This window comes from Triticum aestivum, chromosome 4A, assembly GCF_018294505.1.
Source record: "Triticum aestivum cultivar Chinese Spring chromosome 4A, IWGSC CS RefSeq v2.1, whole genome shotgun sequence".
Classification (NCBI taxonomy): Eukaryota; Viridiplantae; Streptophyta; class Magnoliopsida; order Poales; family Poaceae; genus Triticum; species Triticum aestivum.
Window position 1 is genome coordinate 229,943,657 of NC_057803.1, and position 16,081 is coordinate 229,959,737.

Genomic DNA, 16,081 nt, shown 5'->3' on the forward strand with positions numbered 1-16,081 from the left:
TATCAGGATGTTCAGTTCCATCTCCTGCATAAGGATTAGCTAGCAGTTGTTCTATCATACCCGAAGGAATTTCATATTCAATATTTTCAGTAGGTGCAATAGGTTGAGGGTGGCAAATTGTGGTTCCGGATGAGGTGAAGATACCCCGAGAAAACCCCTTAAAGGATTGTTTTCCATAGTAACAAGTGACAATAAATTTCATCACAAGTGTTTCCTTATCAAATTCCACTTACCAAAGGCGCTTCACTCCCCGGCAACAGCGCCAGAAAATAGCCTTGATGACCCACAAGTATAGGGGATCAACTGTAGCTCTTTTCGATAACTAAGAGTGTCCAACCCAACCAGGAGCAGAAGGAAATGATAAGTAGTTTTCAGTAAGGTAATGTCTGCAAGTGTTGAAGTTGTAAGTAGAAGGGTAGTTTGATAGCAAGATAATTTATAATGAGCAAGAAACGATAGTAGTGACAAAAGTGCAGCAAGGTAGCCCAATCGTTTGAGGCAAAGGACATGCCAAAGCGGTTACTTATGATAAGCAAAGCGTTCTTGATGGTACACGGGAATTTCATCTAGTCACTTTCATCATGTTGGGTTAATTCATGTTCGCTACTTTGATAATTTGATATGTGGGTGGACCGGTGCTTAGGTACTATTCTTACTTTAACAAACCTCCTACTTATGATTAACAATCCCACAAGCATCTACAACTACGAGAAAAGTATTAAGAATAAATTCTAACCATAGCATTAAACTTTTGGATGCATAAACTGGGGTTTAAGCTTCTGTCACTCTCGCAACCCATCATCTAATTGTTACTCCACAATTCATTCCCTTAGGCCCAAATATGGTGAAGTGTCATGTAGTTGACGTGCACATGAAACCACTAAGGGAATCACAACATACATACTATCAAAATATCGAACACATATCAAATTCACATGATTACTTGCAACATGATTTCTCCCGTGATCTCAAGAACAAAGGAAACTACTCAGAAATGATAAACATGCTCATGATCAGAGGAGTATTAAATAGCATATTGGATCTGAACATATAATTCCACCAAATAAACCATATAGTAACCAACTACAAGATGTAATCAACACTACTAGTCACCCACAAGTACTAATATATAGTTTTGGTAACAAGATTGAACACAAGAGATGAGCTAGGGTTTGAGAGGAGATGGTGCTGTTGAAGATGTTGATGAAGATTTCCCTTCCCAAGATGGGAGAGTTTTTGGTGATGATGATGACTATGATTTCCCCCTCCGGGAGGGAATTTCCCCCAGCGGAATCGCTCCGCCGGAGGGCAAAAGTGCTCCAGCCCAAGTTCCCCCTCGCGGGGGCGGCGCTTCGTGCCGAAAGTCCTCTTATTTTTCTAGGTCAAAATGACTTATATACCAAAAGATGGGCACTGGAGGTGGGCCAAGGAGGGCACAACCCACCAGGGAGCGCCTGGGCTCCCTGCCGCGCCCAGGTGGGTTGTCCCCACCTGGTGGGCACCCTCTGGTATTTATTTGCTCCAATAATTCTTAAATAATCCATAAAAATCTCCATGAAGTTTCAGCTTGTTTGGAGTTGTGTAGAATAGGTGGCATGACGTAGCTTTTCCAGGTCCAGATTTCCAGCTATCGGAATTCTCCGTCTTTGTGTATACCTTGCATATTATGAGAGAAAAGGCATCAGAATTACCCCAAAAAGCATTATTATGGATAAAAACATTATAAATAACAGTAAGAAAACATGATGCAAAATGGACGTATCAGTGCCCCATCGCACACGAGTTTTTTGCGGAACCCGTCTGCCATGCGAGACTCCATCGCACACGTTTCCCAACAATTACCGTGTGCGAGAATGTTCTATCACAAACAGTTCAGGAGACCCTTCGCACACATACAAGTGTTGCAGACCGTTTTTGATTTGTTGTGTATCACCCACGGTTGCGGCAAGAGTGATGAGTGCTTTTCGTTTGGGATCCCACACGTTTCCGGAACAAATTATGACTGGGATTGTTTTTTACATTGGGCATGGTTTACTCTGAGCTCTCGTGTGCGATACCATGATATCACAAACAGTTCCGGAGACCCTACGCACATGTAGTAGTGCTGCAAATCATTTGCGATCTGCTATGTATCACTGATAGTTCCGCTACGATTGACGTATGCTTTCTGATGTGGATCGCACACACTCATTTAGTTGAACCGTGTGCGGAGCAATTGCCAAGTTAAAAGAAAAACATCCCATTTTGAATCGGCATGCAAAAAGCAAATTCGCCACAATATTCAATTGAACAAATAGTGTCCACAGGAAGTACATTCATCAGATTTCACAACAATTGCAATTGAACATATGGTAGCTAAATTCCAAAGATTTGTCCACACATATATGCATTACATAATTAATCATAGTGTATGAAATACGAAGACCTCAGCAGATGGAAAACAATGGATCCATGCGTATATGTTTAGCGGCTAACTCTTACTCAATGTTTCAGGAGAACGCATGCTAAAATCTTCATTATCACTAGTGGGATTAATGTAGTGATTCAGGAAGAAGTCACTGATAAATCTATGAACCATCAACAATTCACCAGCCGGGAGCGGTTCAGAGGTCCTCGGTTCTAAGATGAGCTCTAGTATTTTTAAGATCAGAATGTGCCATATGAGTGGAGTAGACGATATTAATTAACATAGACCTACTGGTACTAATTCATGAGGATCGTCACAACTATCAGCAGATTTGCAGATGGAGATCATGTGTCTGCAAACATAGTATCCACAAAGGTTGGTCCCTGCTTGTTGCCGAGGACACCAAAAAATTTGTACAGAATTAGTCATGTATTTGTCCTGTTAGGAACAACCTAACCGGTGTTAGATGCATTATTTTTTCTTTAGAAAAAAATAGAAAGAGGTTTATTTAGAAGCTTGAACATTTGAGTAGCGTAAGAAAAGGTATTTGTAGACTATTGGATAAATTTTCCGAAAATAACGAATTTCGGTGTGTTACCGGAGAAACAATCTCGTGCTGCAGAGGCAGTTCCCTCTTAAACAGGTTCCCTGGTTTAGTTTTCCACAATGCAAGCACACTACAAATGAAGATGAATTTTGACAACATCAATTATTGAACCAGGTATGAATGCAAATTAATTTCAACATCATAGAATTCAATACCTATCCATGAATTGCTGAAGATGTGTCAGATCCTGAGCGTTTGTTGACTCTTTGAGAGAATCCATGTAGTAAACTGTGTTCTTGTTTGGAACAATGAATACCAATATCCAGTGATTGCTACATATAAGAAAGCCATGAACTTACGAATTATGTCAAAATGTGAAACACAATCAGTGTATGCGTGGTTGTTTACTTGACTTACCATTCATGATATGGTCAGAGAAATGATTTTGCATGGGACGTGTTTTTGAAGAGACGGACAAGCGTGTTAATGGCCAACTCCCGTAGGTCCTTACCATCTAATGTTGTGTCGTTTGCTAAAGAAGGATCTATGGAATACACAGTCTCCGTTTTTCTTCTTTGCACGTTCAATCCCATGAGAGGAATAAAATGCAGTTAGTTGTTTATTATTTACAACCTTGTATGGAGAAGTTGATCAGAGTTTGTTAAGTACTTAGAAAATCAGGCATCTAACAAGAGTGGCATCAAGCTCGTTGAAGTTGAAGAAGAGATGTAAGTCCTCGAAACTGACATTGATGGAACCAGGATCGTGTCGGAAATGATCGCTTTTGTAGTGGACTAGCAAACCATGATGACCTGCTGACATTTGATTGATGCAATATTCATGTAACTCGCGGCAACTGGAGCTGCACTCATCAAAGTATTTGCCAACAAGAAATGGCTGGCCATGGACGTAATTGCGTGCTTCAAGTACGTCTTCTTTAGTTTTAGCAAGCAAAAAATCTACTTCTTCTTCATCCATGTCGTCGGAAATAATATTACTCCCCGATTCGAACAACCTGCTGTTAGTTTGGTTCTGGGCGGTAATTGCTTTAAGTAAGAGGTAATCCTTCTCTTTCCTCTTCGCTCTCCCGCCGCGCTTCCTCGTGGGTGCAGCCTTTTTGACCACTTCCTTCTTGGTACTTGAAGCATTTCTGGCAGAATGTCTAGTTGGCTCCAAGGTAGACTGCCGGGCAGACGGTGAAGCTTCGACGGACTGCATAGCAGACGGTTTATCTATGCCGGACCACTGAGCTGGCGATGCTGCTGTGATAGACTGCTAGGTTGTAGGAGCAGAGACATCGGACTACTGACCATGTGTTGAAGCCATGTCGGATTTCTGTGCAGGTGGTGCCAACTTGTCGGTGTGCTGAGGAGGCCGTGCCAACGTGTTGGTTTGCTGAGAAGGAAGTGCTGACGCATTGCTATGATGATCACGCGACTGCGAACACATGGACTAATGAGCAGTCGGTTCTGGACCTACAGACTACTTAGCAGGCGGTTCCGAAGCATCAGACTGCTTAGCAGTCCGCGTCACCAGTTGAGGGGCGACATTGGTTGCTTTTGGCGGGCCTTCAGGGATCTCATCGATCAACTCTATTTCATTTCGTGGCCACTACATGTGATGTAGTGTTTCTCCCAAGGTCCTTTGCTCATCAATGTCTCCTAGGACATTCTTCAGGGCAAATTCATTGAATCCAGGCTTTAATTCAGTCACGTAGCACTTCACACAGCCCGGCTTCAATGGCACATTGTCCAATAAGTGTCCCTCTTCCAAGAAGGGTGGGCATACCCAGGCTATTGCACGTTTTAATGTACCTTCATAATGTGTAAGCACGCCCTTCAGTTTGTCTTTCATTCCAGATAGATCAGGAATATCATCATCATGAGCAGCTGCAGTCTCAGTGTCGCTGGTGTCAGCTGATGCACAGCTACTCTTGTGCTCTGTTGTCACGCAATAAGCAGCATCCTCCATGCCCGCCTCCCCTCCCATCTGCTGGCTATCTAGCAGTGTTAGAGTCTTCTTCTTCATCATTGACTCCTCAATATCCTTTCGAACAACCGGATACATGTCCTTTCTCAACTTTTCATATAATTCATTTTGCTTCATTTCACTCCTCGCTTTTTTCATGCCAAGCCTCTCTTCTTTGCTGAGTGTGAAAGCCCTCTTGTGCGTGACATTAACACCTATACCCCTTGTATGACCATGGGGCTATCTTGTTTTCAGACAATCGGACAAAATGTCACATGGCCATGAGTTCCTATAGAACCTAGCAGGGATCTTGGAAGCCTTTGACATCACTTTGATACAGTTCTTCATCATGTGGGTTTTCAAAGTAATAAGTTCCATCATGACGCCTCCTTGCACGTGCCCGCAAGTAGTCTACGGCGCGTTCACCCCTGATTTCACTAAAGGCCAGTTTGCCACCAGCCGCTACTGCTTCTTTGTCCTCCTGGTCCCATATCGTTTCATGCCATAGTATCCTGCCACACCCATATGGTGGGGGTGTGTGTTCTTCTTCTGAAGTTCTGATTGCTTGGCACTCTTCTCACCAAACTCTTTAGTTGCCCTGACACTTTTGAATTCAACCCAATCTTCCTTTGTAATTCGGGGGTATGCGAGGATTGGGTCCTTGGCTTCACTCAAGTACTTCTTGTACAGCACGTGCTTCCAGTTTCTCCAAGCACGCCTAGCCTTCTTTAGTGCAGCGTGTTCCACCTGCATTCTCCACTACTCTGGAATGTTCAAGTGACCCAGGATCTCCCGGACTATCCTTCACCGTGTTTCTGTGTCAGCCTTCCAAAACCTCGGCAGATTAATGTTGAGCCTTGCCCTGCCAACAAATCCACACACACACACACACTCCTGAACCTCATGCATGCTTTATCTAGTTTAGTTGAAGCCCAAGACTTTAAATTGATATCGATTACTTCATATACACCTTTAGGATAGTGTGTGGGCTTCCTTGGAGCGTTCCTCCGTGTCCTGACTAGAAGGGTAATTGCTGTAGCTCTATCTCATTCAAGATTACTTGATCCCTCACCATCTGGTGAAGACCTAGGGTTGTCGGAATCAGTTGAAGATAAATCACCTAAAGCATGAGTGCTGTCGCTGCTACTTGGCATCTATAGAGAACACATTCAAAACTCGGGAAAGGAGGATAAGCATAAAACTAACAACTTGGTATGAAGATGTCTAAACATGTGATGCAATAATTTAGAAAATGTACGGCTTATTAGTTAAGTTTGTGTGACTCGGGCGCCCGTGATCTGTAAATCGGCAGTAACTTATTAGAACAAATACATCTTATATATACTAGTTAGGAAGGTAGATAATGAATATATATACGCTCTCCATTATTTTATAGCCACTTTGGGAACAAACAGAATGAAATAGGAAGAGGGATTGCGAGGAATATGCCCCACCGCAATGGAGAGCAGTAACTAACAGACTTCTTAATGCAAACCCGTCCGGACCACAGGAGAGGCGAGGGTTACAGGATCAATATGCTCGAGGGTGGCTGGCGAGCAAACAAAGACGGCGAGGCACGGGAAATTGTGTGTTGGCAACATCAGTGGAGGTAGGCTTGACGGCGAAGAGAAGGCACACGGTCAGGGTGAGCACGCTGGCACCAGAGAGGGTTCTTCTGTGGATCTGGGGGAGGGGGAGCTGGCGATGAAGATTGGGTGGACTAGTTGAGTGAAACGCGGGCGAGCGATGGGAGGGGTGTTGGCGGCCAAGGTGAAAAGGATGGAAAATATCCCCGGTCGCCGCTGGGAAAGGCCTATGCAAATGGTTGCCTCTAAGCGCTCATGTGCACAAAGAGAATATTTTCGTTTGAAATGAAGACATACTAATTTTGAAATGAATATGCGAGTTCATCGTTTCGCCTCTAAATTTTTCCCACATTAAGCAATCACCATTATACCACGGGTTTGATTTGCTGGCGCATTTCAGGTCTCGTGTGCTATATTTAAGACATTTTTTGGCATTTATCGTGCATTTTGGCATATAAATCAAATCCTAGCCGGACAACATTTCCCATCGAAAGGGATGAGGATTATCGTTCGATCTGGGAGCATCCAACGGTGCAGACGTACCATCTGTGGGGTTTGGGTTCTAGCCAATCAGAACGCACGACTCGGATCACGCACACAGCAAGGGGGGCAATGGCCACTGTTTGGTATGCACATGGTTTTCGTGAGGGAATCGTTTCGCCTCCAAATTGTTTTCCACTCCAAGAAATCACCATTGTACCCTATGGTTCGATTTTCTTGTGCATTTGAGGTATCGTTTGCTATATTTGAGTCATTTGCTATAGTCACAACTACACGTGGGTGCTAGCTAGCAAGATGATTCGTGTGTCGCTTTGGGAGTTTTAATTCATTGTTCAAGAAACGGGAAAAAATTCTAACAGTTCAGCCATAGGGTGCGACCAGAGGTGTATGCCTTGTTGGTATTCTAATTACAGGAAATGCATATAGAGTCCGGAAATAACGAAAATCGGTGTGTCACCGTGGCGTGCTCTCAGGATCACAAGGAATTTTTTGGTAAAGATGGCACAATTTTTGATGCACACACCTTCCAAATAAGAGCATCTCACAAGAAGGATCATAGTTTCCAAAAGGAGACGCGGCACTTCGGACTCCAATCATCAGTGACTACATCGTTCCACCTCAAATTTTTTTCACGGTAAACAATCATGTATATTCCCTAGGTTTGATTTTTTGGCCCATTTCAGGTCCCGTTGCTATATTTAAGTCATTTTTTTGCACTTACCTTGCATTTAGTGCATATAATTAAATTCAAAACCGTTCTACAACTACATCTAGGTGTTAGTTAGCAAAGAAGGTGTACAAATCATCTGTGAGTTGCTTTGCGGGTTTTCATGCATTATCTGAGAAACAGGGAGAAGTTTCAAACATTTCGGCCGCGAGGTGCAGCCACCGGCGTATGCCTGGTTGGTATTTTAATTACTGGGAATTCAGATGGAGTCCAGACATCATCAAAATTGGTGTGTGCCCATGGCGTGCTCTCACGACCCCGGGGAATTTTTTGGGTAAAGTTTGCACAAGTTTTGATGATCGCGCCTTCCAAACTGGAGCATCTCACATGAAGGATCATGGTTTCCAAAAGGAGACGTGTCATGTCAAACTCCAGTGGTAGGTGACTTCATCGTTTGCCCTCATAAAAAATTTCACGGTAGGCAATCACCATTATACCACGGTTTTGATTTTCTAACGCATTTCAGGTATCGTTTGCTATATTTAAGACATTTTTTGAATTTAACATGCCATTTGTGGATATAAATAAAATCACAACCGGAACTACATGTGTTGTTGAAAGGAATGATGATCGCCGTTTTATCAAGGAGAATCCAACGATGGAGACGTACGATCCGTGGGGTTTGGGTTCTGACCAATCAGAACGCATGACTCAGATCGCGCGCGTGGCAGGGGGGCATCGGCCACGGTTTAGTGGACACAAGACTTTTGTGAGTGAACCGTGTGCTATTTGAAAACATTTACATTAACTAACAATATATTTTTGTTTAAATGAAAACATGAGTTCCTCGTTTCGCCTCCAGTTTTTTTCCACGGTAAGAAATCACGATTGTACCCTATGGTTTGATTTTCTGGTACATTTTACCAGGCGGTACGCCTGGCTAGCAATCTAAAATTTTGAATATGCAAAAACAGAGATCTCGTTTGTATATATATATAGTCACAACTACACGTGGGTGTTAGCAAGATCATTTGTGTGTTGCTTTGCGACTTTTCATTCATTGTCTGAGAAACGGGAAAAACTTCAAATAGTCCGACCGCAGGGTGCGGCCAGAGGAATAGGCCTTGTTTGTATTATAATATCAGGAAATGCATATAGTGTCCAGAAAATAACTAAATCATTTTGTCACTATGGCGTGTTCTCATGATCGCATGGAAAAAAGTTGGTAAAGTTTGGCACAAGTTTTGGTGCTCGCACCTTCCATACCGGAGCATCTATCATAGTTTCCAAAAGGAGATGTGGCACTTCGGACTCCAAATCGTTAGTAACTACATCATTCCGTGTCGAAAAAAATCATGGTAAACAATTACAGACATACCCTTGGTTTGATTTTCCGGCCCATTTCAGGTCTCCTCTGCTATGTTTAAGTCATTCTTTGCACTTACCTTGCATTTTAGTGCATATAAAGTCAAAAACCCTACTACAACCACATGTGGGTGTTTTAGTTAGGCTATATTTAGGCTACTCATAGTGGAGAGTGTCATATACTAGTACCATGCATATATATATATATGATACTAGTGTATGATACTACCTTTAATTATAGTGCATAGTATAATAGAGTAGTATCATAGATGATCATATTTATTACCATGCATGACTCAAATTAGCATCGTATTTAACATGATACATTATCTACCTATATGTTACTCTAAACCTCTCTATCTTCTTTAATCTTTGCCACATCAGCATACTTGCTATTTCCGAGTGCATGATATCGGCTATGATACCACCACTATGGCCAACCTTATAGTGGGGAGTCATATACTATAGTATCATGCATATGATACTAGTATATGATACTATGTACGTACCTTCATAGTGCATAGTATCATATAGTAGTATCATAGATGACCGTATTTATGGCCATGCATGACAGAAGTAGTATAGCATATTTATTATGTTACAATATCTACCTATGTTACTTCTTTGCCACATCATCATATTTGCTATTCCTGACTGCATGATACCGGCTATGATACCCCCACTATGGCCACCCTAAGGCTGGTGGTAATGGAGTATCATAAGCGGTATCATGCATGCCAACTAGACTTTTTGGATGATGTGGAACACAGTTAAATGAGGAAAGAGAGGGTGTGGTATCATATCATTATACCGTATCATATTAAATGTTGTACTACTTTGTGTCATGCATGGCAATTAATAAGGCAACCTAAGATACTAACTTATGATACTATGCATGCATTACAGAGGTACCATCATATACTAGTATCATATGCATGATACTAGTATAATATTTTATTTATTGTCATGCATGACACATAGCAGCATAGCATTTATTATGATATGGTGTCATGATATGATACTTAACCCTCCCTTTCTTCATTTAATTCTAGGACAGCTCATCAAAATTGCCTAGTCGACATGCATGATACTAGCTATGATTCTCCCATTACGATCAGCCTAGCAAAGAAGGTGTACAAATCATTTGTGTGTCATTTGCAAGTTTTCATCTGTTTGTTCGAGGAGCGGGGAGAAGTTTCAAACATTTTGGTTGCGAGGTGCGGCCACTGGCATAGGCCTAGTTGTTATTTTAATTACATGAAATTTAGATGGAGTTCGGACATCATCAAAATCGATGTGTGCCCATGGCGTCCTCTCACGACCCCAGGGAAAGAAAAAGGTAAAGTTTGGCATAAGTTTTGATGGTCGCTCCTGATATGTCTCCGTCGTATCTACTTTTCCTAACATTTTTCCTCTTGTTTTGGACTCTAATTTGCATGATTTGAATGAAACTCACCCGGACTGGCGCTGTTTTTCAGCAAAACTACCATGGTGTTGTTTTGTGCAGAAATAAAAGTTCTCGAATTGGAATGAAAATTTGTGAGGAATTTTTATTTGAATAAATAAAAATACTAGAGCCAAGAACCACCGGAGGGGGGCCCCTTGGTGAGCACAACCCACCAGGGCACGCCCGGGTGGGTTGTCCCCACCTGGTGGCCCTGTAGACCCTAAAACTGACGCTATAAAATCACATTTTTCTAGAAAAAATTAGGGAGGAAGAATTATCTCGTTTCACGATATGGAACCGCCGTCACCTCCCATTCTACATTGGGAGGCCAGATATGGAGTCCGTTTGGGGCTCCAGAGAGGGGAATCTTCGATCTTCTCATCACCAACCCTCCTCCATCACCAATTCCATGATGCTCTCCACCGGTAGTGAGTAATTTCTTCTTAGGCTTGCTGGTCGGTGAGGAGTTGGATGAGATTTATCATGTAATCGAGTTAGTTTTGTTAGGGCTTGATCCCTAGTATCCACTATGTTCTGAGATTGATGTTGCTATGATTTTGCCATGCTTAATGCTTGTCACTTTGGGCCCGAGAGCCATGATTTCAGATCTGAACCGTTTATGTTATCACCATTATATCTATGTTCTAGATCCAATATTGCAAGTTATAGTCAACTACGTGTTATGATCCGACTACCGCAGAGTGACAATAGTCGGGACACTTCCCGGTGATGACCGTAGTTGAGGAGTTCATGTATTCATCGTGTGTTAATGCGTTGTTCCGGTTCTCTATTGAAAGTAGGCCTTAATATCCCTTAGTTTCCAATAGGACCCCGCTGCCACGGGAGGGTAGGACAAAAGATGTCATGCAAGTTCTTTCCATAAGCACGTATGACTATTTACGGAATACATGCCTACATTATATTTATGAACTGGAGCTAGTGCAGTGAGCCCTAGGTTATGACTATTATCATGAATATCATCCAACAAATCTCCGATCCAATGCCTACGATTTTCCTACATATTCATCTTGCTAAGTTACTACTGTTGCTATTGCTATCGTCACTGCTACAAAACTATTACTATCATTGTTACCGTTACTGTTGCTGCTACCACTACTATCAAATCTATCATATTACTGTGCTACTGATCACTTTGCTTCAGATAATTAATCTCTAGGTGTGGTTGATTTGACAACTCAACTGCTAATACTAGCAAACATTCTTTGGCTCCCCCTGTGTCGAATCTATAAATTTGGGTCGCATACTCTACCATCAAAAACTGTTGCGATCCCCTATACTTGTGGGTTATCAAGACGTTTTTCTGGCGCCATTGCTGGGGAGCATAGCTATATTTTTTGAGTCACTTGGGATTATTATCAAAATATTACAATGAAGAATTTGAAGGATGCTAATACTAAGATTTTTCCCTCTAAGACGAGGGGAGTTAAGGAACTGACATCTAGCTCTGCACTTGATTCACCTTCTGTTATAAGTAAACTTGCAACACCACATGCTATTAATCCTGATATGTTGCAAGTTATTGATGATGCTACTTCTGCTATGAGTGATATTTATGATGATGCTAGTACCTTTCTTATTGATAATGTGCCACTAGGTAAATTTCTTGATGAACAACTTGCTAGAACTAAAGCTTTTGAGAATCCTGAAACTGATGAAGAACTTGAAACTGAAACACCTATTAGAACTAGCCCTCCTAGATATGAATTGCCAAAGATACCGGAAGGTTATGTTATGAATGAGGAGACAACTAGATACATTCTTGCTTGTAAAGATAGAGATGATCTAGAAAAAATATTATGCAAGTATAAAGAAAAGGCTTTGAATGCTAAAGTGAAATGTGATCCTCAGATTGCTACTTCACATATCTTTGTTGATGATAAGGATTTTGAATTTTGTGTCGACCCAGAGTTGATTACTTTGGTTGAATCTGATCCTTTCCATGGTTATGAAACTGAAATTGTTGTGGCACATCTTACTAAGTTGAATGATATAGCCACCCTTTTTGCTCAGGATGAGAAAGTTCGCTATTATTATGTTCTCAAATTATTTCCATTCTCATTAAAGGGTGATGGTAATGCTTGGTACAGTACTCTGGCTCTTGGTCGTGTGCGTAGTCCCCATGATATTATTTATCACTTCTCTGAAAAATATTTTCCTGCTCATAGGAAACAAGCTGCCTTACAGGAAATATTTAACTTTGTGCAAACTGAAGAAGAGAGTCTCCCACAAGCTTGGGGGAGGCTTCTCCAATTTCTTAATTCTTTGCCGGATCATCCTCTTGAGAAAAATGAAATACTTGATATCTTCTATAATGGACTAACCGATGCTTCTAGGGATTTCCTAGATAGTTGAGCTGGTTATGTTTTTAGGGAACGAACTATTGGGCAAGCTGAAGAATTATTGAATAACATATTGAAAAGTTATGATGATTGTACTCTTCCCGAACAACCTCTTAAACCCACTCCAAAGAATAGGGGTATTTTATATCTCAGTCCTGAAAATATCCAAGAGGCAAAGAAATCTATGAAGGAAAAAGGTATTAAAGCTGAGGATGTCAAAAATTTACCTCCTATTGAAGAAATACATGGGATTGATACACCACCACCACCTAAGGTGGTAGAGGTAAATTCTCTAATGAAATTCAATGATAATGATAATCCTCACAATATGCACCCTAGCCAATGCCTTTATGAGTTTGAAACTTACATTAGAAAGCAAGATCACTTCAATCCAAATGTTATGAAACAATTTAAATACAATTATGATATGATTGCTCGCTTGAGTGACTTGTTATTTAGAATTTCAAATGATGTTAGAGGTGTGGAGAAGCATGCTTCTATGGTTCAAACATAGTTAGAACAAGCTGCTAAATCTCAAAGAGAGTTGATAGATGAAATGAACAACAATATAAATGACTTTGTTGTTAGAGTAGCCACCAGAGGAGGTAAGGTGACTCAGGAACCACTTTATCTTGAGGGACACCCAAAAATAATTGAACAAGACTCTGAAAGGGTTAACACCGATGCACCTAGTCCTTCTAAAAAGAAAAAGAAGAAGAAAAATGATAGGACTTTGCATGCCTCTTGTGAACCTGAAGTAGAAAAACCTCCTGATAATGAAGTTTCTATATCTGATGCTGAAACTCAATCTGGTACTGAACACTCACCTTCTAATAATGAAAAAGGTAATGATGAGGTTCATGAAAATACTCAAATATATAATAAAGAACCAGACAATGATGTTGAGATAGAACCAGTAGTTGATCTTGATAACCCACAATCCAAAAATGAAAGATATGATAAAAGAGACATTGTTGCTAGAAAACATGGTAAGGAAAGGGAACCATTGGTTCAAAAACCTATGCCCTTTCCACCTAAGTCAACTAAAAAGTAAGATGATGAAGAATTTGAACGCTTTGCTAAAATGTTGTGGCCAGTCTTTTTGCGTACTCGCTTGACTGACATCTTAAAAATGCCTCCTTATGCAAAGTACATGAAAGACATCATCACCAATAAGACAAAAATACCGGAAGCTAAAATCTCCACCATTCTTTCTAATTATACTTTTAAATATGGAGTACCTAAAAAACTTGGAGATCCGGGAATACCTACTATACCTTACTCCATCAAAAGAAATTATGTGAAAACTGCTTTATGTGATTTGGGAGCTGGTGTTAGTGTTATGACTTTCTCTTTATGTAAAAGACTTGATTTGGATAACTCACACCTACTGAAATATATTTGCAAATGGATGACAAATCAACTGCCATACCTATTGGTATTTGTGAGGATGTGCCCATTTTGTTGCTAATGTCACTATTTTGACTGACTTTGTTATACTTGAGATGCCCGAGGACGACAACATGTCGATTATCCTTGGGAGACCCTTTTTGAATACTGCAGGGGTTGTTATTGATTGCAATAAAAGCAAGGTCACTTTTCATATCAATGGTAATGAGCATACGGTGCACTTTCCGAAGAAACAATTCCAAGTGAATGGTATTGATTTTATTGAAAAATCTCCTACAATAACTATTGGAAGTCTTCAACTACCTCTACCTATTGTTAAAAAGAAATATCAAATGCTTATTGTTGGGGACATTCATATCCCCGTTGAGGTAACTTAGTGATTTATTAAAGTTCTTCGGTTTCATGCTAATCAAAAGTGGTTGTTAATAAGACTTGATCAACCTTATTAATTGATCATTTTTGAGAGGTATGAAGTTGAAGATTTTAGTGAGCACTACCATCCGTCCCTACCTTTTGTTTTCTATTTTATAAGTTAAATAAAATAAAATGCCATGTTTTGTCTGTTTTCTAAATTTTTCATGCAATTAAAAAATGACACAAAAATTAAAGTCCTCAGGATACTTTGAAATTTTAATACGATTTTTTATGAATATTTAAGAATTTTTGATGCAAATAACATCAGAAGGAGGTGCACCAGGTGGGCACAACCCACCTAGAAACGCTGGGAGCCTAGGCACACCCTGGTGGGTTGTGGTCCCCACATGGGCCCCCTCACTTATCTTGTCATCCCACATCACCACCTACCTCCAGAAAACAATCACCATTGCTCTCTCTCCCTCTCTCTCTCTCTCTCGTGTTCTTGCTCTCAAACCCGTGGATTTCGATCTGTTTGCTCGAAGCTCCATTTCTGAAACTGTTTCGGGGGATTGTTGCTTGGTATGTGACTCCTTAGTTGGTCCAATTAGTTTTTGCTTTAGTGGTATGTATTTTGAATAATTAGCTATCTTTGTGTTGCTGTAGATGATCTTGCATGTTGAATTCTTAGAGTTCTAAGTAGTTTGAATGCTTGCTATGGCCTCTATGCATCCCTATGAGTAGTTGCTTTCAATCTTGTGAAGTTTTGTTGAGAAAAACTTTGTGGACTAAAAATTTCAGAATTTTGTTCATAGGAAAAAGATGAGTATCTTTAGGAAGTTTGCTTCCAAGAAGAACTCCAAGGGAGTTCGGGGAGTCATCTGATAGTGATGTCCACACGCGGAGAATGGCGGAGGTACGGCCGTGCTAATGGCCTCATAACTCGTTCATGGAAGGGGACGGAATCCTTCAAGAGTTTACACAATATGCTGCTAATGCCGGCCTCAGTGACTTCATCGCAGCTGAATGTGAAAAGTATCATCTCCTCACAAATTTCTTTGTGCAAAGTTTTCATTTCCTTCCTAGGAATAATCGCCATGAGGTGCAGATTAATTTATATGCTGAAACCCGTCAGATACCACTTACTGACTTTTGTGACATTTGCATGATCCCTTCTGACGGGGATTTAATTGAGCCTAGGCCCGCAGAGTTTTATGGTTTTTACCGCACTCTGACTATGGGGGATGAGAGATGGGTGTCAGGTTTCACCGCCACTAGCTTGCACTTTCCTGTTGTGCATTATTTTGCTCTATTTATTGTGAAGTGTTTACTTGCTAGAGAAAAGGTAGGTGCACTCAGTGCTCCAGACTTTGTTGTTTTACGTCATGCACTTTTCTACGACAACACTTATAGCTTGAGAGCTATTGTGGCACATCGCCTCCACATTAACAGATCCAAGGGAAAAATAC